At 42.4% G+C, this 27,588-nt stretch overlaps 1 protein-coding gene across 14 annotated transcripts in view; it reads right to left on the bottom strand.

Annotated features, from left to right (window-relative positions):
• Nucleotides 1–27,588, bottom strand: part of HTR1F (5-hydroxytryptamine receptor 1F) — a 243,398-nt gene that overhangs the window by 179,913 nt on the left and 35,897 nt on the right. For 2 of the 14 annotated variants that reach the window (XM_039541359.1, XM_039541358.1), the window contains exon 1: nucleotides 633–908. The exons of 7 other annotated variants lie outside the window; for them this stretch is intronic. The gene's annotated coding sequence lies outside the window, so the exon portion shown is untranslated. Of the gene's footprint in view, nucleotides 1–632; nucleotides 909–992; nucleotides 1,116–4,123; nucleotides 4,242–14,739; nucleotides 14,807–15,595; nucleotides 15,639–27,588 lie in introns of those variants that run through there. 5 more of the 14 variants (XM_039541357.1, XM_039541355.1, XM_039541360.1 and 2 more) reach the window with 5 other exon arrangements.

The raw sequence follows: 27,588 nt of genomic DNA, 5'->3' as shown, positions 1-27,588 counted from the left end.
TCACAGAAGGGGAGTTCAAACAGTAGAACACAGCATCCAGTCCCAATCTGCAAACATGGATAAAGCAGATATCTGAAGATTTTCAGGGCTCAATCGGTTGGAAGTTTAAGAACGATTATTCTCTAAAATACCAATCCAAGTCTCCTCAAATGTAAAAGGACTGTACAGCAATATGTGGATAATCTCACACATTTCTTAACACACTTCTGAAAAAACATTAAATGAGTAAAGCCCATTTTTTCTTCAGCATTGGAAGCTAAGCAAAGAAACAATGGAATCCAACAAATACTAAGTGTCAGAAACCTCTCAGCAAAAAGCCACCATAGCAACAGTATAATCTTTCTTGGAATGTGTCAAATATGCATCTCAGGTGGTGAATTGACACAGCTAATTAACCTTGTAGGATGAAAGCTAGAAAGCTCAGACAGCAGCATGGGTGAGAAATCTGAAAAGAAACTAAGCAAGTTAATAAGAGTAAGAAAAGGTTTTGCTAATTCAAAGATGCAAGAAAGCAAGCCAGCCATTGATTCTCTGTAGAGCAAGTTAGATGCAAGAGACTTCAGTAACAACAATCTATATTCACCTGAAACACTTGCTGTCTTTTCCAAAGTGCACAATGTAAGCAAGCTTACCTGTAAATTAGGTTTCGGTGAATCAACCACAACAATCTACACATTCCTATCCAGCTTTTGCTGACAGAGGCCAACTGGGGTAATGGTTGTAAAAGCTTTTCCTTCCCGTTTGGTGCTTCAATCATCATTTTTCAAGTTAAGACTAATATTGGGAGCAGCATTACTTAAACCAGTTTTCCCTGCTCTTTCCAAAGAAGAGCTGCAGCCTCAATGAGTGAATGTGTCACTCACCAACCTGGACTGATGGCACTGGCACCTGAAGCCTAACAGCTAAGAACCTCCTCCTCTCCCCTCCCCCCCTTTTTATTTTTAATATATGAAGAGTAAGGGTGAGAGCCAGGATTACTGGATTAATCTGACCTGAACACTCGTGTGAATTCCATATCTGTAAATTAGCCAGATAAATTTATAGTGTTCAATAAGTGAGAGAACTACAGTACTACTCAGCAAATCTCATGGTCCATGAACAGATCTCTTTCTAAATAGAATGTAGGGACAAATAGCTCCTTATGACTAGTACACTTCTAGAATGCGTAATCCAATCCATTGGGTAATGGAGCTTCTAGAGATGGTCACATTTACTTGTCCTCTAAATAAAGTTTTCAGAATCGGTCATAAACACAATATTCAAAATGCTAAGACCTGGTTTACACTGTATATTTAGTCTGGCCTAGCTATGTTGCTCAGGGGTCTGAAAAATTCACATTCTTGTGTGCCGTAGTTAAACCGATCTAACCCCCAGTGAAGACCAGCTAGGTCAATGGAAGAATTCGCTAGATCAGTGGAAGAATTCTTCCATCAACCTAGCTATTACCACTCCGGGAGGTGGATTATCTACATCAACAGAAAAATCCCTTCCATTGATACAGAAAGCATACTCATAGAACTGGAAGGGACCTTAAGAGGTCATCTAGTCCAGTCCCCTGCACTCATGGCAGGACTAATTATCATCTAAACATTCCTGACGGGTGTTTGTCTAACCTGCTTTTTAAAGTCTCCAGTGATGGAGATTCCACAGTCTCCTTGGGCCATTTATTCAAGTGTTTAACCACCCTGCCAGAAAGATTTTTCCTAATGTCCAAACTAAACCTCCTTTGCTGCAATTTAAGACCACTGCTTCTTATCCTATCCTCAGAGGATAAGAAAAACAAATTTTTCTTCCTCCTCCTCCTAACAACTGTTATGTCGCCTCTGTCTTCTCTTTTCCAGACAAAACAAACCCAATTTTTTCATTATTCCCTCATAGGTCATGTTTTCTAGATCTTTAATCATTTTTATCATTCTTCTTTAGACTCTCTCCAATTTGTCCACATCCTTCCTGAAATGTGGCGACCAGAACTGGACACAATACCCCAGTTAAAGCCACAGAAGAATTACTTGTGTCTTGCTTACAACACTCCTCCTAATACATCCCAGACGGATGTTCGCTTTTTTGTAACAGCATTACACTGTTGACTCATATTTAGCTTGTGGTCCACTATGACCCCCAGATCCCTTTCCACAGTACTCCTTCCTAGGCAGTCATTTCCCATTTTGTATGTGTGCAACTGATTGTTCCTTCCTCTGTGAAGTATTTAGCATTTGTCCTTGTCTGAAGTAAATAGAATGAAATTCAATTTACTTCAGACCATTTCTCCAGTTTGTTCCAGATCATTTTGAATTTTAATCTTATCCTCCAAAGCACTTGCAACCCCTCCCAGCTTGGTATCATCCACAAACTTTATAAGTGTACTCTCTATTCCATTATCTGTATGCCAATGTAGTGCCCATAGTGAAGACATTTCCTAACATATTTGCTTTTGTCTTGGGCAACTGAAATCACATTTAACAGCATCTTCTTTGGCTAATCAAGGCGCACCACTGACTAGCTCGTTTGTTTCACCTTAAGCTAATGGAAAAATGACCTTGATTCCCACCTCAAAAGCAGGGGTGGAAAGCTGAAGTTCATAGGGTCTGGGGAAAATATGCATTATTTAAATGACATGTGTCTGTTGAAAACATAATTACATAGCAAAATATAGCATCTCAGTGATATTTACATAATGCATTTCAAATGCATACTAGATCGTCTCAGGCACGTAACATAGAAACAGCATAAGTGTGATTTCACATGCATGGTAGCCTCTTTTCAAACTTCAATTTTTTTTTGTTTTTTTATATTTTTTTTAAAAAGAATGTGCTGTACTAAAACCACATGAATTACATTAATGGTTAATTATTTTTCAGATTTAATTTTTAAATGAGATCAAGAGGATATATAAGGCTTACAAGTATCAGAGGCATAGCCATGTTAGTCTGGATCTGTAAAAAGTGACAGAGTCCTGCAGCACCTTATAGACTAACAGATGTATTGGAGCATAAGCTTTCGTGGGTGAATACCCACTTCATCAGACACATGCCAGTTCCTCATTCTTCACTGCTTTTTTTTTTTTTTAAACTGGGCTGTTTTAAACACTCTCCCTCAACATATATTTTAATTATGGAATTTGCCCTGTTCATTTATTCAAATTCTAAAAAAGCACCTGAAAACTAATCAGGATACATTAATATAGAGAAAAGTTATTAACATTCATACTGTTTACAAACTAAACTGATTATTACAAGAGAGAAAAATATGATATCAGATTCAGATCTTGGATGCCAAGTTCATAATGTTAGCACTAATCTAGTTAGAGAAGAAGAGAATTATCTTCATTCTGCCTGAAAATATTAGAAATAGTCACGTGTAGAGTTCTCTAGGGTATATCTAGTTCTACATACAACTTATTGTTTGGAAATTAGATGTATACAAATTCTTACCTAAATCTTTCCCAGAAGAGGAGTGGTCAGAATCTCTTCCGTTGGTAAGGAAACTACTAACCATTCCGGAATACATTTTGCCTGATGATAAAACTACATATATACTTGGCATTGCTATGTATTTCTCTAAACTTTGCAAGGTAAACAACAGCAATTGCAAACATTATTCTGGAGATCTGGGAGGTCATGCCCACAGGGTATTCTACAGCCTCACCAAGGTGTTGAGAGAAGCCAGTAGAAGATGCAATGAGAATGGAGGGAACTCAGCAACTTTAAGGATAAAGCCCCAAGTCTTATTTTCCTTGAGTCAGTTTACAGGGAACTCCTTTAATGAAATCATTCCAGTTCCAAAATTAGCTTACTGTTTTCTCTTGGATTTCTAAAGAGATTATATATTTCTATTACTGTTTAATCTCCTCCTAACCACTAAATTTTTCTCCACAGAGCTTGGTCTGTATAGATATACCGGAATACCATGGAGTAGATTCCCTACTGTAATAGCTCCATTGAAGTTAATGTAAGTATGACAATTTACACCAGATGAGGAGTTGCTCCCCATCTCTTTAATGAGAGAGATGTCAGTGTATATAATGCCTTTCTCAGAGAGGCTGGGTATTGCAATGCACAACCAAGATTTCAGAAATTAACCATGGTGAAGTTCCCTTGGGGAACTCAGTTTCCCCTCTACTCACCAATCTACCGATGCCAAAATTCCACGGACTGAACATGAAAAATTCCAGTCACTCAACTGAAGGGGACAGTTAGAACTAACATCTCTGGTTTTGCTTTCTGCTGGGATGAAGCCACTGCTTGGGACAAAAAACAAATTCATGGAATAGGTCTGTCCAATTCAATAGAATAGAGGCATTAAAAAAAACTGGAATAAAGTTCCTCCTGATGGCATATTTACTTAACTGACCATACCCTCCTCAGACAAGTACTTCCAGAGCTGTAGAGACTTATAGTATTATAATATAGCATGAAGAAAAGCACAACCATTTGTTGCTGCAATTATGACCTGTTAGCCCCACTTATTATTATTATTAAACGTTAAAGAGAAGAATTGTATGCTAAACCATATATATGAAACTCAAGGAATCATAAGATCTATCCAAAGCAGTGTAGCCATATTACAAGAAATCAAAATTATAGGTAAACAGGTTAAATTTGGCATCTCTCCGACAGTGAATCCTGTGAGTTACGACTTCTGCCCAGAAAGTGGAAGTAGCAAGCAGTGGCCATCATCTACCAACCACAAAAGAAAGCTAAGAAAATATCATATACAAAACTATTCAAATGGAAAAGTATTAGAACAGTCATTATTCATTGTTCTTGGCCACACGTCCAGAACAGTTGTTAGAAATTACAGGACAGTTTTCACAGGAAAGGACTAATATCTAAAATACTACAGGAAATTCAAATACTCTGTTTTGCAAGTACATTCATGCTATATTGGATGCAATGAGATCCCCTAATGGGAGAAGATAAGCTCCTGTGTGAAACAAATAAAACCAAACCCTCAAACTGCCCATTGTGGTGTTTTTGTTATAAATTTTAATTCTCTATATTAATAGCATATAGCATTTCTCATAATGTTGAAAGATCTGTAAGTTAATATGTAAGGTTCAAAGAGAAAATACCAGCAAGAACTCAAAGAGAATGACAATGACAAAAGCAGTCAAGGTAGAAGAAAGAGTAGCCAATTAGGACATTTGAACAGTACTGGAGAAGGGGACAGAAGAGGCAGAGTTTCGATAAGTGATGGCAGATAAGCCAGAGGATTTAGAAATCTTAAAAAAGAAGCTGAAAGTGTGTGTTCATATAATAAAGAGAGAGAGAGAGATGGCAGAAATGTGAGTTCTATTTATTTTTTTTTTTTTCTTTTTCAAATCTTAAATCTCAGGGAGGAAAGTTATTTTTGATTGCTCCTTGATTAAAAAAGGGGTTTCTCTCCTTTCAGGCACCCCAGCCCGAGAACAAGGACAAGCTATTATTATGAGGAGAGGAGAGGAGTCAAGATTTGATGATTTTTTAAGATGTCCCAGAAACTGAGAAGAAGGAGAGTTTAAAGTGTTTTTATTTCATTTCAGCATGAGACTTTATACTATACTTGGGAAATCACAAAAAAAAAAAATCAGAAAAGAGGAGGAGAGGAGAGAGAGGGGAATCTCTCTCTTCCTCAATCTCACCCATGAGCTCTCAGTCAGTCTCCTCTCTCTCCTCTCTTCTCCCCCCTCTCCTCCCCCCAGGCTGAGGGTCTCTCTCTCCTCCCTCTCTCTTTCCCTCTTCCTCCCTCTCTCTTCTCCGAGTTGGCCCCGAGGGCGGCGCTCTGTGTCCTGCGCTTGACTCTGTCTGACTCTCAGACTTCTGTACTTCTTGGCACTTCTCTTCTCTTTGTCCCCCCCTCCCTTCTACCCCTACTGCCCTCCTATTCCTTCTCCTGCCAGTTCTACGTCATCTGCCAGTGTCATGAGGGTGCAGTCCACACCATCCTCCAGATCGTTAATGAAGATATTGAAAAATAAGATATTGAACAAACCCCCGACCCAACTGCTGGGGCACCATGCCCAGACATACATGCCAAGCCATCCATGGAGCAGCTGATCACTACCCATTGAGCCTGATGGATCAGCCATCCATTTGCTATACCTTCATCCAGACCATATATTTTGCTGGCAAGAATACTCAATATCAACCATATCAATAGAAGCTCTTTCAAAAAGTTATCATCTCATGCTTCCCATTTATCCCATATTTCAGGTTCATAGTCAGATCAATCAGGGCAATCAGTACATGCAATCAGGTGAATTGATGATGATTCTTCCTTTTCACCTTCTTTCTCTTAATGTTCCTCCTAATGATAGAGAGAAGAGGAGGAGAATGAGACCTTTGGATATCATGAAAAAGAATGGATTGTGGATCTGGTGGAATGAAATGATTCTCACTGAAATGTATGAAGGAATGACAGAAGTTGCTCTTCAGTGAATGAGGGTGGTGGGATCAGAAGAGAAGGGCAAGTGGAGAGAAACAGATGGTGGATAGATGTGACAATGCTTGGGATGATGAATAAGGAGGGCTTGGGGATGATGGGCAGGGGAGGAGAGGCATTGGGATGGCAGAGACTCTTGAGATGGGAGAGACTACTGGGGAGGAGGATGGACTTCATCTTCTGAAGGAGGGGGATAGAACTGATTAAGAGAGAGAGGGGAAGAAGGATAAGAGAGAGAATTTGGGGAGATGGTTGGGGAAGAGAGGATTAAAACAGAGAGAGAAGGAAGAAATTTGGAAAGAAAAGAAGAGAAAGATAGGAGAAGAAAGAAGATATAGGACATAAGGAAGGGGAGGATAGATATGATAAAGAATGTATAGTGAGATAGGTGATGAATAAATGAAATGGATAAGAAAATGTGTAAAAGAAGAACTGAGAAAAAAGGGAAGAAAAATAACAGTATAAAATAGGCTACAGGTAGAGCTATAGGGATAAGAGCATAGGAAGCAGGAAGTATAGGAAGAATAGTAGGCTATTAGAAGTATAGAGCTAAATATATGTGGTATGGAGGTAATAGTATTGAAGGGTAAAGTGGAAAGGCAAAAAAAAGATATAAATGGAAGGTAGAAAGTAAAGAAGTGTAATTGTATATCAATGATGGGGGAGATCTGTAAGGAAAAGAAGGGAAATGAAAGAAAGAAGCAGGGACTGGATAAATAAAAATCACACTGGAGAAGAGGGCCTAGTGATACGATCTGGATATAGATAAGAGACCTCTATAGACCTTTTTAATGAGATGCGATAGCTAATGGATTCCTTCACCAAGTAGTTGCTGAACCAACAAGGGGGATGCCATTTTAGATTTGATTTTGGTGAGTAGTGAGGACCTCATAGAAGAAATGGTTGTAGGGGACAACCTTGGTTCGAGCGATCATGAGCTAATTCAGTTCAAACTACATGGAAGGATAAACAAAAATAGATCTGTGATTAGAGTTTTTGATTTCAAAAGGGCTCACTTTAAAAATTAAGGAAATTAGTTGGGGAAGTGGATTGGACTGAAGAACTTGTGAATCTAAAGGCAGAGGAGGCCTGGATTTATTACAAGTCAAGGGTGCAGAAACTATCAGAAGCCTGAATCCCAAGAAAGAGGAAAAAAACTCATAGGCAGGAGTTGTAGACCAAGCTGGATGAGCAAGCATCTCAGAGAGGTGATTAAGAAAAAGCAGAAAGCCTACAAGGAGTGGAAGATGGGAAGGATTAGCAAGGAAAGCTCCCTTATTGAGGTCAGAACATGTAGGGATAAAGTGAGAAAGGCCAAAAGCCATGTAGAGTTTGACCTTGCAAAGGGAATTAAATCCAATCGTAAAAGGTTCTATAGCCATATAAAGAAGAAGAAAACAAAGAAGGGAGTGGGACCGCTAAACACTGGGGATGGAGTGGAGGTTAAAGGTAATTTAGGCATGGCTCAATATCTAAACAAATACTTTGCCTCAGTCTTTAATGAGGCTAATAAGGAGCTTAGGGATAATGGTAGGATGACAAATGGGAATGAGGATATGGAGGTAGATATTACCACATCCGAGGCAGAAGCCAAACTCGAACAGCTTAATGGGACGAAATCGGGGGGCCCAGATAATCTTCGTCCAAGAATATTAAAGGAACTGGCACATGAAATTGCAAGCCCATTAGCAAGAAATTGTAATGAATCTGTAAACTCAGGGGTTGTACCATATGACTGGAGAATTACTAACATAGCTCCTATTTTTAAGAAAGGGGGAAAAAAAAGTAATCCGGGTAACTACAGCTCCTTAGTTTGACATCTGTAGTATGCAAGGTCTTGGAAAAATTTCTGAAGGAGAAAGTAGTTAAGTAGAAGCAGCAAAGAATCCTGACATTGAGGTCAATGGTAACGGGGACAAAATACATCATGGTTTTACAAAAGGTAGATCGTGCCAAACCAATCTGATCTCCTTCTCTGAGAAAGTAACAGATTTTTTAGACAAAGGAAATGCAGTGGATATAATTTACCTCGATTTCAGTAAGGCATTTGATATGGTTCCACATGGGGAATTATTAGCTAAATTGGAAAAGATGGGGATCAATATGAAAACTGAAAGGTGGATAAGGAACTGGTTAAAGGGGAGACCACAACGCAGGGGCAGCTCTAGGATTTCGGCCGCCCCAAGCAGGGTGGGACGCTGCGGGGGGGCGCTCTGGCGGTTGCCGGTCCCGCGGCTCCGGGGGACCTCCCGCAGACGTGCCCTGCAGCGGGTCCGCTGGTCCCGCGGCTCTGGTGGACCTCCCACAGGCATGCCTGCGGATGCTCCACCGGAGCCGCGGGACCAGCAGACCCTCCGCAGGCATGCCTGCGGGAGGTCCCCCAGAGCCACCTGCCGCCCTCCCGCGGGATGCCGCCCCAAGCGCGCGCTTGGCGCGCTGAGGTCTGGAGCCAGCCCTGCCACCATGGGTCATACTGAAAGGTGAACTGTCAGGCAGGAAGGAGATTACTAATGGAGTTCCTCAGGGATCGGTTTTGGAACCAATCTTATTTAATCTTCTTATTACTGACCTTGGCACAAAAAGTGGGAATGTGCTAATAAAGTATGCGGAGGACATGAAGCTGGGAGGTATTGCCAATACAGAGAGGGACCGGGATATCCTACAGGAAGATCTGGTTGACCTTGTAAACTGGAGTAATAGTAATAGGATGAAATTTAATAATGAAAAGTGTAAGGTCATGCATTTAGGGATTAATAAGAATTTTGGTTATAAAGTGGGGATGTATCACTTGGAAGTAACAGAGGAGGAGAAAGATCTTGGAATATTGGTTGATCACAGGATGACTATGAGCCGCCAATGTGATATGGCTGTGAAAAAAGCTAATGCGGTCTTGGGATACATCAGGCGAGGTATTTCCAGTAGAGATAAGGAGGTATTAGTACCGTTATACAAGGCATTAGTGAGACCTCATCTGGAATACTGTAGAGTTCTGGTCTCCCATGTTTAAGAAGGATGAATTCAAACTGGAACAGGTACAGAGAAGGGCTACTAGGATGATCTGAGGAATGGAAAACCTGTCTTATGAAAGGAGACTGAAAGAGCTTGACTTGTTTAGCCTAACCAAAAGAAGGCTGAGGGGAGATATGATTGCTCTCTATAAATGTATCAGAGGGATAAATATTAGGGAGAGAGAGGAATTATTTAAGCTCAGTACCAATGTGGACACAAGAACAAATGGATATAAACTGGCCATGAGGAAGTTTAGACTTGAAATTAGATGAAGGTTTCTAACCATTAGAGGAGTGAAGTTCTGGAACAGCCTTCCAAGCGGAGCAGTGGACAAAAGACATATCTGGCTTCAGGACTAAGCTTGATAAGTTTATAGAAGGGATGGTATGATGGGATAGCCTAATTTTGGCAATTAATTGATCTTTGACTACTAGTGGTGAATACGCCCAATGGCCTGTGATGGGACACTAGAGAGGATGAGATTGAGGTACTACAGAAAATTCTTTCCTGGGTGTCTGGCTGGTAAGTCCTGCCCACATGCTCAGGGTTTAGCTGATCACCATATTTGGGGTCAGGAAGGAATTTTCCTCCAGGGATTGGCAGAGGCCCTGCGGGGGTTTTGCCTTCCTCTGCAGCATGGGGCACGGGTCACTTGCTGGAGGATTCTCTACACCTTGAAGTCTTTAAACCACAAGTTGAGGACTTCAATAGCTCAGACATAGGTCAGGGCTTGTTACAGGAGTGGGTGGGTGAGATTCTGTGGCCTTGTTTTGCAGGAGGTCAGACTAGAAGATCATAATGGTCCCTTCTGACCTTAAAGTCCATGAGTCTAAGTGCTTCAGAATTGATTCCTTGAGGAACTGCTCCATGATTTTTCCAGGGACTGAGGTATGAGAGTATGATAGGAGTAGAGAGATTGTCACCCAACATTTGAGGGAGGGGTGGGGAAGGGTGCGAGCCCTCAATATATTCCATGACACTGAAGAATAGATTTTAGCTAACATTTAAAAAAAAATAATTTCCAAACTGCCCCATCTGGCATAGCTGTAAATAACAATTTGTACATTTAAAACAGTCTTCTATTAGATACTTTAGCAAACAATTAAGATTTATCCATTATTTACTAACAAATACAGTAGGTTTGTAAACTCCACAGTGTTGACACTAACACCCAGATAATTTCTAAAGCATTAAAATAAATATTGGAAAGAGCTTTGTAGAAACATATTTAAAGCACTCATCTTTACGTCTGAAGATAAACATTCTTAAACCTATCATTGTATTTATTTTGATTATCATTTATATAGAAACAGTGTGCTGAAAATGTACACATATTGAAATATAGGGAATACATTTCCACCTAAAAGTGTAAACACCACCTGTGGGTAAAAGACACTGTGATAACTGGATGATTTTTTGAATGAGTTAGAACTACACATGTGCTCAGACCCTGGTCAGTGACACCATGCCTATTTGTTGCCAACTGCGAAATATATTAGGCATGTGCGTTCTATCAAAGCAGCCTTTTGGGGACTTTATCACTAGACCAAGAAATATAAAAAGGGATCCGAATTATTATACGATACAACACAATTATTAGCTACTGCTTTACATGAATGAAGAAAATGAGACCATTAATTCACTGTACTGAAGAGTTCTTCTTAAATACTGAAAAGACATTGGGAAGGTTTCTGATCTCAGTTGTATCAGTGCTATTCCACATAAGTCCATTCATTTAAGGTTTACATTTAAACTGGTATAACCAAGTTTGGTATCTAACCATCCGGATTTTGGCTCCTTAACATATTCAATGTGTGGTGGACAGTCTTCATATTTATTATACGGTCTATGAGAAATTAACAGCTTGTCCATTTTAACAAAATGAGAAATTACTTTGAACTTAATACTGAATATCCCTGGCTGCTTGCCATCCATGCTATTTCTTTAAATCAACACAGTGGATATAAAATGTTAAATCTTCTGAAATTTAAAGCAGTTAAAAGAAATAGAAATTTTAGACAGTGATATTTTAAACACTATTTAATGTATTATTCAGTTGAAGAACAAAAACAACTTTTCCCCTGGTAAGTCTTGGTATGATATAAAAGTGAAGACAATAAAACGGAAAATTATATTATATATATATATAGTGGAAATAAATGTGAACAAGAGCAGCATTCAATCCCAATCATTCCGAAATTTATAATCAAGAGGATAAATTCTCTCTTGAAGACTATAGTCTGAAAAATGATTGAGGTAAAGGGCCTCTCACTCAGGTATGTTATTTATGTGTATTTGAAGACATGCCTACCTTATTTTTAACACTAATGTTTTCACAGCATTTTCTTGTGTTAGCTGTATGGTGGCCGACATCTGAGACAGCAGACTGAATTCAAATACTTCTAGTACATCAGAATTGTTTACTAAGTTCTGGACAATAACAGCTGTATGAAACCATTGATGAAAATCCAATTGCACAAGTGCCACTGAGGGCATAATTTGGACATAGAACTTTTGTTACTGGTAATTATGCATGAAAAGGACCCAGCTTGATTGTCAGATTGAGTTTGCAGAACTGGCAGTTTGAAAGAAACAAACCATTTTTAACTTGCAAATTGTGAATATTTAACATGGATATAACTATAGAGCTCCCAGAAGCTACTTTTACAGTCACTTTTCAAGTAGAACTGCACTTTAGAGGAAGGGAGGGAAAGCAACCATTGTCTCTCAAAGGTTATATTTTCAGCTAGCTACATTTGTTTATGATGCATAGTTCGGTCCAGCTAACTAGATTGTCTCTGTAAAAACAGAAAATAAAATCTCTCATTATACAGTATGCCTTCAGGAGAAGAAACACAGATTTTAACAGGAGGTTTCACTTCTGTGAAGCAGCCTGTTTCAAACTGAGTGAAAATATTTTTTTGTTCTCAAAATTACTATGAAGGTTTGATTGTTACAATATGAAATTGTTTTCTTCTGAAGAATGACAGGTGGACAAAGATAGGCTATGGATATCCAGAAATAACCCAGGTCACACAAAGGTTGCTGCAAACATACTATTTTGTGAAGTTAGTGTTAAAAATGAAATTTTGAGATTGAAAAATTAGTAACACAATTTTGAAACCAATTAGCTTACAAGAAATCATCCTAAATACCTGAAAGCACAAAACACATTTGAAATGTCTCACTTTGTGGAAAATGGAGTTTGGGGAACAAAGATTAAAAAAAAATTGTAATGGGAAAAAATGCATGGCAATCTGGGTTTTAGAATAGCTTTGAGACTGGATTCTCCACCCTGCCCCAGCAGAACTCATTGTTGAGGCGCAGTTCTGTCTTACACTACTAACAGAGGTTCTTCTGTGATCTTACACCCGTGGAGAATTGTGTGTAGAGCAGCTATGCTTTATTATGCCTCATCCTGAGCAGCTCCCTCCCTCCCCTTACGTTGAGGGTGGGGGACCAGCTCATGCAAGAACCAAGTCCACCAGCAGAGGACTCCCCTGCTCATGGAGAATTCTCTACAGGGCAGCTCTGGCCAGTTTAATTTCACTTTGTCCCAGGCAGGGCCAGATTTACACCTTGGGCACCCCTAGGTGCAGGGGCTCAAAGACCCTGCCCATGGTGACTGGGAACTGTGGGGTCTTGCTCCCGCCTGTGGTGGCTCAGAGCTCCGGGGTGCCCCTGCAACCAGTTGCGGCAGACAGCAGCTTGGGACTCTTAACTGCCACAGGCAGCAGGGCTGCCCCACCATTTTTAACTTTTAGGCACCCTGCCACCCAACGCCCCTGGGAGGTGACTATCTGCTGGGCTGAGCAAGGAACGCTCCAGCAGGGCTGCCTGGGGCCATTTCCCACTCAGCAAGCTCACCCCCTGCCAGGACGCAGGAGTGTCAAAATTTGAATTTTTAGGCCTCCCTAGAATGCTGGCGCCCATAGTCACGTGCCTACTGTGCCTAATGGGAAATCCAGCCCTGGTCCCAGGCTGAGTTTTGAAAAGTGGATTTGGCAGACCAAGGAATCTGGCCCATGGCTCTGTTAATGCATCTCCTTCAATCTACAGACCTCAAAACACTCTTCAGCCAACAATTGTGACTGTTTTCAAATACTGCATAATATTACAGAATTCTATTATGTAAGATTGTGGAGGGGAGATAAACAGTAGACAACTTCTTCCAAGCTAGAAGAGAATGGAACAGCGGATGTCAGATTTACTACTAGCTGGAGGGTGAAATCCTGGACCCAGTGAAGTCACTGGGAGTTTTGCTATTCACCTTAATAGGGCCAAGGTTTCAATCACAGCCCACAAACCAGGATCAAAGGAAAACAGTACCTTGGCAGAAATCCCAACACCCTCACAATTCTCAGCACTGGGAGTAGCTGGGGAGATTTCACACATCTTTCATATTTTTCTCTACCTTGTTTATATCTAGTGAGTTTTTCCAAGCCTTAGCTGAATATATTAATTTAAATACAACATAGAACAAAGAAAAACATGCTAGAAAACTTTATTCCCAGCTACAATAAAGAGTCTGTCAATCAAACTGAATTGTAGAACTAATGACGACTTGTTATAAAGGCAAACTACACTGAGAAAACTCAAGAGAACAGAACAAATAACTATACTGGTTTCTTATACATTATTGTACCTATATTTCTTTATTTCTAAATCCAATTATCTATTCAATCCTGATGTCCTCTCTCCCTTTTCACGGAATAAACACAATAGAAATATGTAGTGATTATACAAGATGGTTGTGACACTAATTTTCAAGAAGAAGTTAATGGGAAGTTAGAATCAGGCTGAAAGCAGAAAAATCACAAAATTGAAAAGTATTACATATATTTGCAATTGCTACAGAAGATAGTAAATTTAGAATTAATGAAGATACCATATGCACTACAAAATAATAGACATGAAGGAAAATGCCATGGTTAAACAGAGAAGTACAGAAGTTTACCTGGATTAAAAATGCTAACAGAAACAGAGAATTGTTGGCATGCAAAATACATAGATAAGAGTGCAAGGGCCCAAACCTTGTGTCAACATTTAAACACCACTAACCAACTGACCTTAGCCACTGGAGGGAGGGGAAGGGGAGAGAGGGACCAAACAACAACAAAAAACAAACAAAACTGAAGGGTGACCAACTTTTAAAGAGCAATTCTGGAAATAAGACAGTTACTGTACTTTTCATCCCCATAGCACCTTTCATCCCAACCTCACAAAACTTTACCAATATTAAATCTCACAACAAATTTGAGCAGTAAGCCAAGTATGGGTAAACTGAGGCAGAGATATTACTTGAATTACCTAAATGACAGGAGTCAGTAGCAAAGGATTCTTGATTCCCAGTTCCCTGCTGTAACTGTGAAGTACTCTAGACAAAAAACCAAGAGTTATTGAGCAAACACTACATTTAGAAATAGGCCATATCTATATTACAGAGCTTACAGCTGTGGGCACAGATGTACCGATGCAGCTGTAAGATCTCCCATGCAGCCGCTTTATGCCGATGGAAGAGAGCTCTCCAACCGGCAGAATTCAACCATCCCCGAGCGATGGTAGCTACATCAGAGGGAGATGTTCTCCCACCAACATAGCGCTGTCCACACAGTTGCGTCTGTCACTGTAACTTATGTCTCGCAGGGGTGTGTTTTTTCACACCCCTGAGCAATCCAAGTTATATCAACAAAAGTGCTAGTTTAGACATATGCAGCAGGGCATATCTCATCCACTCAAAAACCTAAAAGCATGGAAGAAAGAAGTGAAGGGGAAGACTTACAAATTCGTTTCCACCTTCATATTGCCTAAAGCACTGTCAGTAACTCCAACATTCCATAGAGTTTATACTTCCATTTCCAAATACATACCCAAAAGCAATACATACCCCAACTTCATTAAACTTGCAGTCCCATGCAAAACCTTCAGTGACCACCTTTGTTTATATCATAGACCCACCTCATGTCAGTGTCCCACTGCCAGGCTTCATCTAGTCCCTTCCCTGAGGAGCAAACTGCAGTCTGAAGTGGCCACTTATCAGCAAGGGGGTTGGACCTGCTGCCTCTTCCTTCCCTGGCTGCTTCCCCACAGCCCTAGTACCTCCTCCAACCCTTGACAGCAGGGCTTCTGCCTGGGGGGTTGCCAGGCTAGAGCTCCCCCAGCTCACCTGCCCTTCCTCAGCACAGTCCAAGGTACCCTTTACTCTTTGAGGCAGCCAGGTCCATTTGTCTCCAAGGCTGGAGAGAGACTGAGTATCCCTTCTAGTCTGCCCTCTTTTATACTGGGTTGGACAGCTCTGATTGGCTTCCTCCCGCCTCTTCTTGATTGGCTCTCAGCCCCAGACCTCTCCAAGGGCTGGCTTTTAACCCTTTCACAGCCAGAGTGGGGTGACCATTCCACTACACACACATTCCATGCATTGAAGTTATTCTGCATTAATGCTGCTTGGGTCATTGTTAAGGTTTTGCATTGTTCTGATCGTGGTAGTGAATGAAGACAGACATGCAGATGAATTTTAAGTGACAGGCCACAACTTTACTGAACTTAGCACAAGGAAGGGATGCTACTCACCCTGTCACCCAGACTCTCATATACAAGGCATTTTAAGTGACTCCAGTGTGGTGGTTGTAGGGCTCCATAACTCGGGGTAGCCTCTCCTTGGTCTATCCCAAGGAGTCAGCTTGCTCTGCTGAGTCCTACCACCCTCCACTCCCACAAAAGAGACGGAAGGTACTAAAAGGGGAGAGGATATCTCAGCCTGTGAAGACCACAAGGTCACCCCCATCCCAGGAGCATAAGCCCCATCAGCAAAATACCATGTCCTTTACTTCTGGGAAATGGTCATTTTAACCACTGTGGAAACTGGCCATAAATTGCAATGAGCTAACACCTCTACCAAGTAATACCACTAATTACTAAATCCTATTGGTATTTAACTTAACTGTGCTTCCAGGATGCTGCCAGGAAGGCAGACAAAAAGAAAAACCACACCACATCCACACCACACACACATTCACACCAAGAAATTCCTTCCTGACCTCAAAACAGGCAATCAAACAGTTACACCCACAGCATCTGCAAAACACAGCTCTGAAACTACCGTTACATGGAGGAAATGAAACAGGGAGTCTCGTCATGGTCCAGGCTAAGGTTTAAATTAATGAAAGGCTAAAGCAAGGGACCTCTCTACCTCTTCCAGCTCTCTACCTCTTCCAGCCGGCCATCTCTGAGTTTTCCCAGCAACTTTATCTCCTCCCGCTTACTACTGGGGCTGTCCCAATCACCACCAGTCCCATCAGGATTTCCACCTGTTGAGGCAGGTATGTAGGATTCTGAGTACAAGATTGCTTTAAAGAGGTCTCCTTACTTGCAGCCATGTCATCCCCCATCCCCCAGTAGATCAGCAGCAGGGTTTGAACCCTTGATCAAATAGTAAAGACTTAAGTTACAAGAGTAATTATCAGCCCCTTTTTAACCCAGCCACTAGAGGATGACTTGACATAGACCTTCCCAGTTTACAGTGGTTAAAGACAGGATAATCCAAACTGATTTAGTGACTCTGAAAAGCATTGAGACATAGTGGATAAGACTAAATTTTGTCATGCTAGAGACCTGAGCTCTGCACAGAGTGACCTTGCATTAGCTGTCCGCTAAAATATTTAAATAAAGTGGGAGAGCATTCAGCAACTCTTCTGTGTTTTCTATTTCGGGGTTTATGGCTGTAGTTAACAACAACAACAGTAGTGAAGTGCTGATGAAAGAAACAAGCTTTTGAGCAACACAGAACTCTTCTTCAGGTCTGGGAAAGGTACTCTGAGCATCACAGCTAAATGCAAAGTGGAACAGATTGTTAGTATAAGGAGTTAGCACATAAGGACCATTCAAGGAAGAGGCGTGTTCAATCCATGATGGACTGAACAGACACAGTGGATTTGTGTCTTACTAGAACTATCTGTAAGCCACTGGCCCACTCTTTTATCCCATGAGTGCAGAGGCACTAACAGGCCAGTCTACCTTGAATGATCACTTAGAATGTATGCTAAATACTTATGCTAAACAATCTGTTCCACCCTGCATTTAGCTTTGCTGCTTGGATTGCTACTTCTTGGAGAATTATACAACAACAGTTTAGGAACATTTAAGCAGCCATGGAACTGGTCAGAGTGGCTGTTATCAGAGGAAAAACTACTAAAACAGTAGATTTAAAATGACAAACTCATAAGTGAGGAGAACACATGGCTTAAATAGACTTCTCTATTTTGTTCTTAATTCATGATACTGTTTTATACTTTTTAAAAAATATATATAAGCTCATTTTCAGGTCAGCAATACCATGCTATAGTTCACAACTTCCAGATAAGATGACTGCGGGATGCTCCTGACAACCACTCAGAAGCTTTAGTTAGCAGAGAACGCAGCCTCTTGCTCGCTTAGCAAAGCTAGCTGCATGAAACATAGTGGATTTGTACTCTGGTTATCAATTTTGTTACTGGGTGCAAATCAAGAAGCTGATTTTGCTCTATAAAGACCTACATAGCCTGGATCTTGGACACCTTGCATATCAACTTTCCTTCATGCACTGTCTCCTCAGTTGTAAACAGATGCAGTGTTCTTGCTAACGTTCCCAAATTTTGAACTCAGGGGGTGGGGCATTCTCAGTTCTGGAATTCACTGTCCCTTTTGGTCTGACAAAACATGAGCTTGTTGAGTGCAAAGTTAATCTGTTTTGTCTATGGGTAGGTCTACACTGGCAGAGTTACAGCAACAGCAATTACAGCGCTGCTCAGAGAGTGCTGACAAGAAACTGCTGTTGTGTATTCACACTGTCAGCTGCCTGCGCAATAGCATGTTCACACTTGCGGCATTTGCAGCGATATTCGGAGCAGTGCACTCTGGGCAGCTATCCCACAGAGCATCTCTTCCTCTTCTGCCGCTAAGAGTTGTGGGAAGGCAGAGGGTGCATCCTGGGTCCTGTGCAAGAAGAGGATTGAGCAGGAGGATTGAACGGGAGAGTAAAGCTATGATGGGGTGAGGACAGCTTGTTCAGGTGGACAACCTTTGTGATACTGTTTATACTGTAAATGTACCCACAATTTTTACAATAGGTTCATTTGTATAAATTAACAATAGATTTAAGCTTGTATTCCCTTTTTGATGGCAACTGAACACTCTAAGTACCAGTAGACTGAATACTTATGTTTCCATTTTCCTCTCTCTTGCCCTTTGTTTTTATCATTCCTTTAGTTAGAGTCTCAAACTCCTCTCACACTCTTTTCATTCTGACTCCTCTTTATTTTATATTGCCTTTTGTTTCCTCCCATTCCATCTTTTCCTTTCATCTTTCTGGTATTCTCGCTGACCTCTCTCTCAGTTTATTTTTAACTCCTGCTTTCAAAGGTATTTCTTGCTTCACTTGTCTCTCTTTTGTAACACTAAGCTCTCTGTCTTGAATATTTTGAAGGAGAGGACTTCCAGCATTGTCAGGTCTATATTGCCATCTCAACATTAAAATGGACTGAGTGGAAAGTCCACTTTACAGCATCTGTTGCCTAGCAATCTGCTTCTCAGGTTCTTTCAGCTCAGGAGTAGGCTGAATGATCAAAGATTTTTAAGGCAAGCGGAAAAGAAAAATGTTATTGCAATCAAAATATAGTGCTCCCTAGAAGACTTTGTAATATTAAAAAGCTACTATGCAATGACCAAACCCTGGTATTATTTTGTACCCTATTCGCCATCACTTTATATACAGACGGTTTTAAGATTTGATTAATTTTGCAAAGTGTACAGCAGCACCAGCAATAATCTGTTGTACCAAAAGTAGAAACTAAAAGTTGTTGCTATCAATAATTGTTCAATGGCCTATCCGGATGTGACACAAGTTAGTGGTATTAGTCCAATTCCTAGCAGGCAGGTATTTACATCACCAAAACCATTATCACAATTGGCACCTTGGTTGGTAATCTCAGCAGAAGGCAAGGGCTTGACATGGTATGTCCCACTAGGATACCGCCAAGGCACACTAAATGGGGTAGCTTGGAAAACCGCAAGTTACACTGTTGATGTCCATACTGTACACAACACTTAACTTTATTTTTTAAGAAATCTGCTGTAGCAATGATTTCTAAGGCAATTTCCTATGAGAAGAGAAAGTTTTTGCTACCGCTGTGATAAGTGGCTAAGTCTCATCCAAAGAGCTCACACTGAACTTGCTGTTATGTGGTCCCTGACTGGTACTATTTGCCACCAAATTCAAAATTAAGCCATCAGTTACTAGCTTTGTACTACTCATCATACTGCAAGAGTGAACAAGGAAAATCCTGCCCTCAGTTACATTCCTGCAAAACCCCACTGATCTCAGTCAGGACCCATGGATGAAACTGAAGACTGAATTCAGACAATATACTCCAAGGACATAGTTTTTTGGCAAAAATTTTCAAAAGCACGAAATAACTTAGGAGTCTAATTCCCATTGACTTACAAATGCAATTTTACCCTTGGAGTTATTCACATGTCCACAACTATGTTCTCCCTATATAGCACACACAAAATACACACAGAGGAAAAAATCATGAGCAAAATCCTAGGTGTAGACATTTCCAAAATGGTAAGAGGTCAGCCTATTATGACTGTAGAAGGGTTTGGCCGGGTTCGTCCCTCTCTGGGGCGGCGGGGAAGCAGACTGCCTCGCTACATCTGTTGGGTTATTTTGGGGGAACTAGCCTGGCCACAGCAACGGTAGAGACAAACAAACAGCTCTATTCTGCAGACCCAGGCCCTAGTTTAGGGTGGGGCAGTTGAGAGTCTTTGGCTCAGGCTCTTATGCAGACGCTGAGCAAATAAATGAATTCAGGAGGCCTAGGCCCTGGCTCCGAAGGGCCTGGGGAGAGGGGGCGACTGCTACCCACATGTTGGGTAGCAGGGGGGATGCAGGCCCTCCCACTCCATTGCGTCCCAGCCCGGGGCCCTAGCAGCAGCTGAAGATCCGCTGCTGAGTCAGTGGGGATCCTGGCCACAACACACTGACATCGGCTCTGGCAGTGCTGCAGCCAGACTAGGGTCATCTGCCCCCGGGCTACTTCCTACCTCCCGCTCTACAGGTACCTGCGTCTGGACAGTGTCCTCCACAGAACCAAGCACCATGGGCTCCTCTGGGTACTCAGTGAGCAGTAGGCTTGGCAGCTCTTCTGAGTAGCTTGCCACAGGCAGGCTTAACAGCTTCCCTGGCGTCTGGTCGGCATCAGGCCTTGGCTGGTCTGGCCAGTCCTCGGGTCGGTCGCAGACTGCAGGAGTCTCCCCATTGGGAGCTAGGCCACAGGCATCTGGCTTCTCCTTGGCCAGACTCCTTGTGAGCTCTGGGGTTGGGCTTTTATACTTCCTGCCCTGCGCCCTGACCTCTGGGGGGTGGGCGCAGGCTCCACTGGCTCTGCCCACTTTGGTGTCCGGAGGGGCTCATCCCTCTCCGGGGTGGTGGGCAGCCACACCGCCTCACTACAATGATTAATCACATAGTTATCTTAGTGTTGTCTCTTTGTAAGGTTGCATCCAGTAAGAGATCTGATCATCAGATCTTTCAAAAGCATAATCTAGAAGCACAGAAGAAACAGAGATCTCAAGTTCCAACCACACCAAAGTGCCCACACTCACTAAAGCAGATAGGTATGTATCTCCTTGTTCAGAAGATGCAGTTTTTCCTTTGCAAAATAACTTTGAAACCCCATAATGCCACTTTTACACACCCATTTTCCCTCTCTGAGGTACAGTCATGCAACCTAAACCTGGTATCTAAAAGTCAAGCTGAATTCTTTGTCTTACACAAATCATTTGTAGTTTGAGATATGGTTCTTTTGATTCACGAGCTCAAAAAATTTAGCTCATTCTCTCAGAGCCATGCTGGTGCTGCAGTGTTAACAAAGCTAAAGTATAGTAAAAATTTATTTGGCAGCAAAAGAAACAGTTCTTTTCTGACTATAAGCACTTGAAAGCACAGTCTGAGACACTTTCTAGTTTAAACTGATGGTGCCCCATTAATATTATTTGCCCTTAATAAAATGTATGTTTGCATGCTATCCCATGGACAGTTTTAAGCTGTTAGACGTCTGTCTGTCTAAAGCTATTCATAGCGATAGAATGAAAAAGCAAATGCTTTTATTCAGTTTCCAACACACAGACTGGAAATGTTCCACTTCTCATGCACATGGCCTACAGGGTGCACATGGATTCCAGAGCAGTGGGTGGCCCCGATGAAGTTACCATGTTGAAACATGTGAGCAGCAAATACCAGAATGTGTGAACAAATGCTCTCACTGCATAGGAATTGGCACTTACCAACCACTGGTAAAAGTGAAGAGTCAAAAATCCAGAATGAAAACAGATTTCACTAGAAGGTTGCCAAGGTGTTTTTCAAAATGTGATTCTAAGGTGAGACTGCATAAATGAAATTTCAGACCAAAGAAAGTCCTCCTTTATAAAAGTAAAACTATTTTTTTCTAGTTACACAAGCCTAAGGATTTTCATTCTTCTAGACCTTATTAATGGGGTCATCTGTGCTGTGTCAGACTGAAATTCTGCTAAATTACTACTTTCTAAAAATTATTTTTAATAGCCTTTTTTTTAATACTACAGACAAGGGCTGAATTAGGTTGGGTCATGGAGGGTCAGTGAGACAGTTGAATGTTCACATACTGAACTCCAGAAATCTGTATATTTAAGTTTATTTTTAAGTTTCCATCCTTGTGTTTGCAAAATTGGATTTCAAACTAAGAAACAAGAGTAAATCAATGCAGTGATCTTCATTTGAGTATACACAGAAATTGAAAGTGCCCTGAGAGAAGTGTGAATTGCCTCTATTCATTTCAATGCAGTGCTAATGTCCAAGCCTAGTAATAATTTAAAATATCATTATTGCACCGCTCAAAGCATGCAATGAAGGACAACAATCAGCTGATATTTCTGCATGTGAATCATGGAAGAAGAATGAAGGTGTGCAGAACCTATTGTGAGTGGCAGGCAATCCTGGTGTCTCACATAGGGGTTAGGGAGAAGGCTGAGATTGTACCATTATTTCCTGCCCCTCCCCACCCAGTCTTACTCCTTGCTATGACTGAAATCCTAGGCATCTCCCCATGCAATTTTATCACCAGTTATGGGTGAAATTCCAGGCACATCTGCTTCATAGATCCCCGAAGACCTGCATAACCTGCTTGGGATTCATAGGACACCTGCACAGCTCCTAAAGGGTTCATCTCCTCAAGGCAGCTACACATTGCTTATGGAGATACTTAACTCTTCCTTCTTCCACTTCCCATATCGTATCAATCCTGACTCCCACCTATGGCAATTAGGTCTCTGGACCAAAGATCATGCACACTGCAGCTTCTGCCCTGGTCCCTATGCTGTTCACCTGTGTGCCGCTTTGGTCCCTATGCAAGTGATTGCAGAATGGCGCGGGAAAGTTTCCTTCCTTGGGAGATCAGTTAGTAATGGGGGAGATTGAATGGGCTGCTTGGTCAGAAGAGAGATCTCCTGGCAAACAGTTCCAAAACAGAGCAGCGAGCCAAGTAGAACAGAGGAGGGTCCATGAGAACCCATTCTCCAACATTGTCAACAAAGGAGAAGATGATTCACCCCAGGAATGGTCCCACACAACAAAAGCAGAGACCCTGTTTCCACTCTCTCATTCTCATCTTGTCCGCATAGGAGTATTATTTTTTGCTCTGCAATAGCATTCATATTCCCCATCAGTATAAATAAATAGCAAGACAAGCTCCGAAGAGCTAAGTAGAATCTAAGTAGACTAGACTAGAGTCCACAGAGATGCAAAAAGATGGTTTTGGGGATATCTGTCTATCTAAGGCCTTGTTTACACTGCAGAGTTTTTTTCCACCAAAAGGCAGCTCTTGGCAATGAAACAATGCAGGTGTACGCATTGCAATGCTCCTTTCAGTGACAAAACTCTTCAGCATTGGCGACAAAATAAAAACCACCTTGATGAGAGCAACAGGGCTTTTTATGCAAAAGTTTTGTTGCCAAAGTGCCAGTGTAGACACCACACTTGATTTTATAGCTTTAATTGGCCTCTAGAAGGTGCCCCACAATGTTCATCCTGACCACTCTGGTCAGCAGTTCCAACTCGGCTGTCTTGCAGCCAGGTGAGAAACCTTCTGCCCCTCCCCCTTTAAAGCCCCGTTAATTTTTGAAATTCTACGTCCTGTTTGCATGGTGTGGAGAGCTCACATCGCATATTCCCAGCTGACAACGGCGGCTCCAGGAGGGAAATGCTCTCCTATTTGGATCAATGCCGAGCTGCTGAATCTGCTCAGTATTTGGGGAGAGGAGGCTGTGCAGGCCCAGCTGTGCTCCAGCCATAGGAATTTCTATACCTATGGGCAGATTTCTCGAAGCTTGTGCGAAAAAGGCTATCATCAAGACATGCTGCCGTGCAGAGCAAAGATCAAGGAGCTGAGGCAGGCGTACCAGAAGGCAAGGGAGGCAAACCGTTGCTTCGGTGCTGCGCCGCAGACCTGCCATTTTTATAAGGAGTTGGACACTATCCTCAGCAGCAACCCCACCTCCACCACCAAGAGCCCCGTGGATACTTCAGCAGATCTGAAGCTGGCAGAATGTGGACCTAACTTGGAGGACGAAGTCATGGGTGAAGAGGTGGAGGTAAACAATGATGTGGAGCCCATGGCATGGTCGCCTGATGCTGCCTGCAGTCAGGAGTAGTTCTGCACTCCAGAGGTGTCTATCCAGTCTCGGTAGTCGCTCTACGGCAGGCAAGAAGCAGGAGAGGAGACCCCTGGTAAGTGGTTTTGCTTTGTGAAGTGCGGAGGTGGGTTGAGGGCATAGAAACGTATAAGGCTTGCTGTGTTTCTGTGTACTGGACATTTCCCCATGCAGCTAAGCAGTGTGGCGGAACAGGGGTGTTGATGCACATGGAGATTTCATGGGAATCCTCCAGAGAGATCTCTACATTAGAGCATAAGAACGGCCATACTGGGTCAGTCCGAAGGTCCATCTAGCTCAGTATCCTGTCTTCTGACACTTCTGCCTAAAGGTTCCTTGGTGGAACTGTTTTGTCCCTTCTCCCATGGAAGGAAACTTTCCTGCGCCATTCTGCAATCACTTGCATAGGGACCAAAGCGGCACACAGGTGAACAGCATAGGGACGAGGGCAGAAGCTGCAAACATTTAGCAGATGCAACCTTGCTTCCCTGCTTACCCTCAGGAGTGAGATATTTGCTACAATGCCCCCCACTTGTGGAGAAGGGTGGGAAACTTTAGAATATTGTTCCTAGTTGACTGCAACACGACCCTTTCATATTGCTTTTCTCCCTATGTACAATGCCTCCTGCCTCGGGGAAAATTCACCATGCTTGGGGTGTTCACTGTCATGTGTGAGAAAGTGATTGGCATGTTACCAAAGGTTCATATTTTACTGCACTGTTTCAATTCTGTACATGTACGTACTCATGCTTTTGTGTATTATTCCTTGTGCTTCTGCAGATACAGCCTTCAGAGGCACTCCTTACACACCGGCAGAACAAAGCACCTGAGAAAGGTGCAAGGAAGACACATTCCAGGAGGTGCTGCAATATTCAGATGCAGAAAAAGAGGGAACACAGGCAGTGGAGGGAAATCAAAAGGCAGGACAGAAAAGAAAAACTAGGCCTTTGTTAGGGATGCAACTGAGAGGATGATTAAAGTTGTGTAGCAGCAAAGCAAGATGCTGAAGTCCCTCAAAATGTTCTAGACTGAGATGTTTACTCACCTTCCCGTTCAGCACATTCAGAACTCTTTCCCATGGCCTTCCCAAACTCCACCTGCCCATTCCTTTCTGCTTTCTCGGACTTCTCACTTTCCCATTCACTCCACACACCCCCAGACACCTTATCAAATGATAGCTGGATTTATGCATAGCTCTGAAAGTCAGCCCTCCACTGGTACCTCCTTTCTCCCCAAGCATATGTGTGTGCGTGGTGGTGTATTTTTTGTGTGCAATAAAAGCAAAGATTTTTGAATGATAAGCAATCTTTATTTGTCTCCTGCAAATTGTGATAGCAGATGGCTGCAACACGTAAACAAGCCATTTAATCATCTGCTTACATTGAATCTTAGGCCACACAAATCATAAATGCTTCCTTGCAAAACTCGATTTCATTAAGCACTGCAGTCCCAAGCATAGTAACATATATTACTGGTTCTCATCTTCAACGTGTGTCTCAAAGCCTCCCTGATTCGAATTGCCCCTCTGCCCACCCCGTTGTGCCCCTCTGATAGCCCTGGTATCTGGCTGCTCAAAAGCAGCAGACAAGCTGTCTACACCTCAACAGTCTCCTGCTGAAAAACCTTTATCACCCTTATCTTCACAAATATTGTGCAACACACGGCTATGACCATGGAAATATTATCCTCATTGAGGTCTAACCTGCCATAAAGGCAGCACCCAGTGCACCTTTAATCTGCCAAACGCACATCCCATGATTATCCTGCACCTACTCAGCCTATTGTTGAACTGTTCCTTATGGCTGTCCAGGTTTCCTATGTAAGGCTTCATGAGCCATGGCATTAAGGGGTACGCCAGGTCTCCCAGGATCACTATGGGCATTTCAACAGCCCCTACTGTAATCTTTTGGTCTGGAAAGAAAGCCCCCACTTGCAGCTTTCTGTACAGGCCAGTGTTCCTGAAGATACATGCATCATGCACCTTTCCAGACCACCCTACGGTGATGTCAGTGATACACCTGTGGTGATCCACAAGCACCTATAACATCATGGAGAAGTACCCCGTCCTATTGATGTACTGAGTTGCAAGGTGGTCCAGTGCCAGAACTGGAATATACATGACATCTATCACCCCCCTCCACAGTTAGGGGAATGCAATTCTGCAAGCCATCCACTATTTCACGCACATTGCCAAGAGTCCCGGTCCTTTGCAGCAGGATGCGATTAATGGCCCTGCATACTTGCATTAATTCAGCCCCAGTTCCAAACTGATTCACGACCAACTGGCAGCAGTCTAGAGTCACCAGCTTCCACACTGCAATCGCCACTTGCTTCTCCACCGAGAGGGCAGCTCTCATTCTGGTATCCTTGTGCCACAGGGCTGGGGCAAGCTCTGCACCTGGTTCCAGGAAGGTGGCTTTCCTCATCCAAAAGTTCTGCAGTCACTGCTCGTCATCCCAGACCTGCATAACAACGGGATCCCACCACTCAGTGCTAGTTTCCCAAACCTAAAAGCAATGATCCACCATGGGCAACTGTTCTGTGAATGCCAAAAGTAATCTAATGTTGCCTCTATCAATATCAGGCAACACATCAGGCAACTATGAATCCCATTGAGTTAGGAACTTCGCTATGTGCTACCGGAGAGCAGTGCAGGATCCATTCTTTCAGACAGAGATGGCAGGGCAAGCATAAAACAAGGAATGTTGAAAATGCAGTGAAACAAAGATGGAAGCACATGGAATGCTGGAACAGAAAGCAATGGATCATGGAATATTGAACCCAGACCCATGATGCACAGTGATCTGCTCCACCTTCTCACAAGACCTAGAGGCAAAAAATGGAGAGCTGACCTGTGGGATCACTACCCACAGCGCATTGCTCTGCTTTGATGCTGCTGCTCCACATGCGGACACGCTCTAATGACAGAGGAAGACAGAGTGAACATGCAATAACGATTTTCTTTTAGTGCTTTTCCGTCGTTGACCAAACTTTTGATGAAAAACCTTTGCCAGTGTAGACATGGCATTAGGTACTTATTTGGCCCCCCACTACCAGGATACCTGAGCACCTAACAATCTTTAATCTATTTATCCTCAACACTCCTTTGGAGCGGGGAAGTGCTATTATCCCCATTTTACAGATGGGGAACTGAGGCAAGTCTTTCTCTGTCTAAGGTCACACAAGAAGTCTGTGATAGTGAAGAAAATTGAACCTAGGTTTCCCAAGTCCTGTATCAACATACTAACCACTGATCCATTCTTCTGCCTGCACTACACTCCCCCTCACAATCCCTGCTAGGAGAAGAGACAGCATGATGTTCTGCACAGGACTGGAAGTTCATTTACATAATTTCTCCCTTCTCAAAACAACTCTGTGCTTGCTCCTTGCTGTGCCTGCTCTTGTCCTTTGCCAGCACAGCCACCTGCAGAATTG

The sequence above is a fragment of the Mauremys reevesii genome, linkage group 1, assembly GCF_016161935.1.
Source record: "Mauremys reevesii isolate NIE-2019 linkage group 1, ASM1616193v1, whole genome shotgun sequence".
In the NCBI taxonomy this organism is placed as follows: domain Eukaryota; kingdom Metazoa; phylum Chordata; order Testudines; family Geoemydidae; genus Mauremys; species Mauremys reevesii.
Note: the sequence above shows the minus strand (reverse complement) of the source record. Positions and strands in the feature narration are given on the sequence as shown.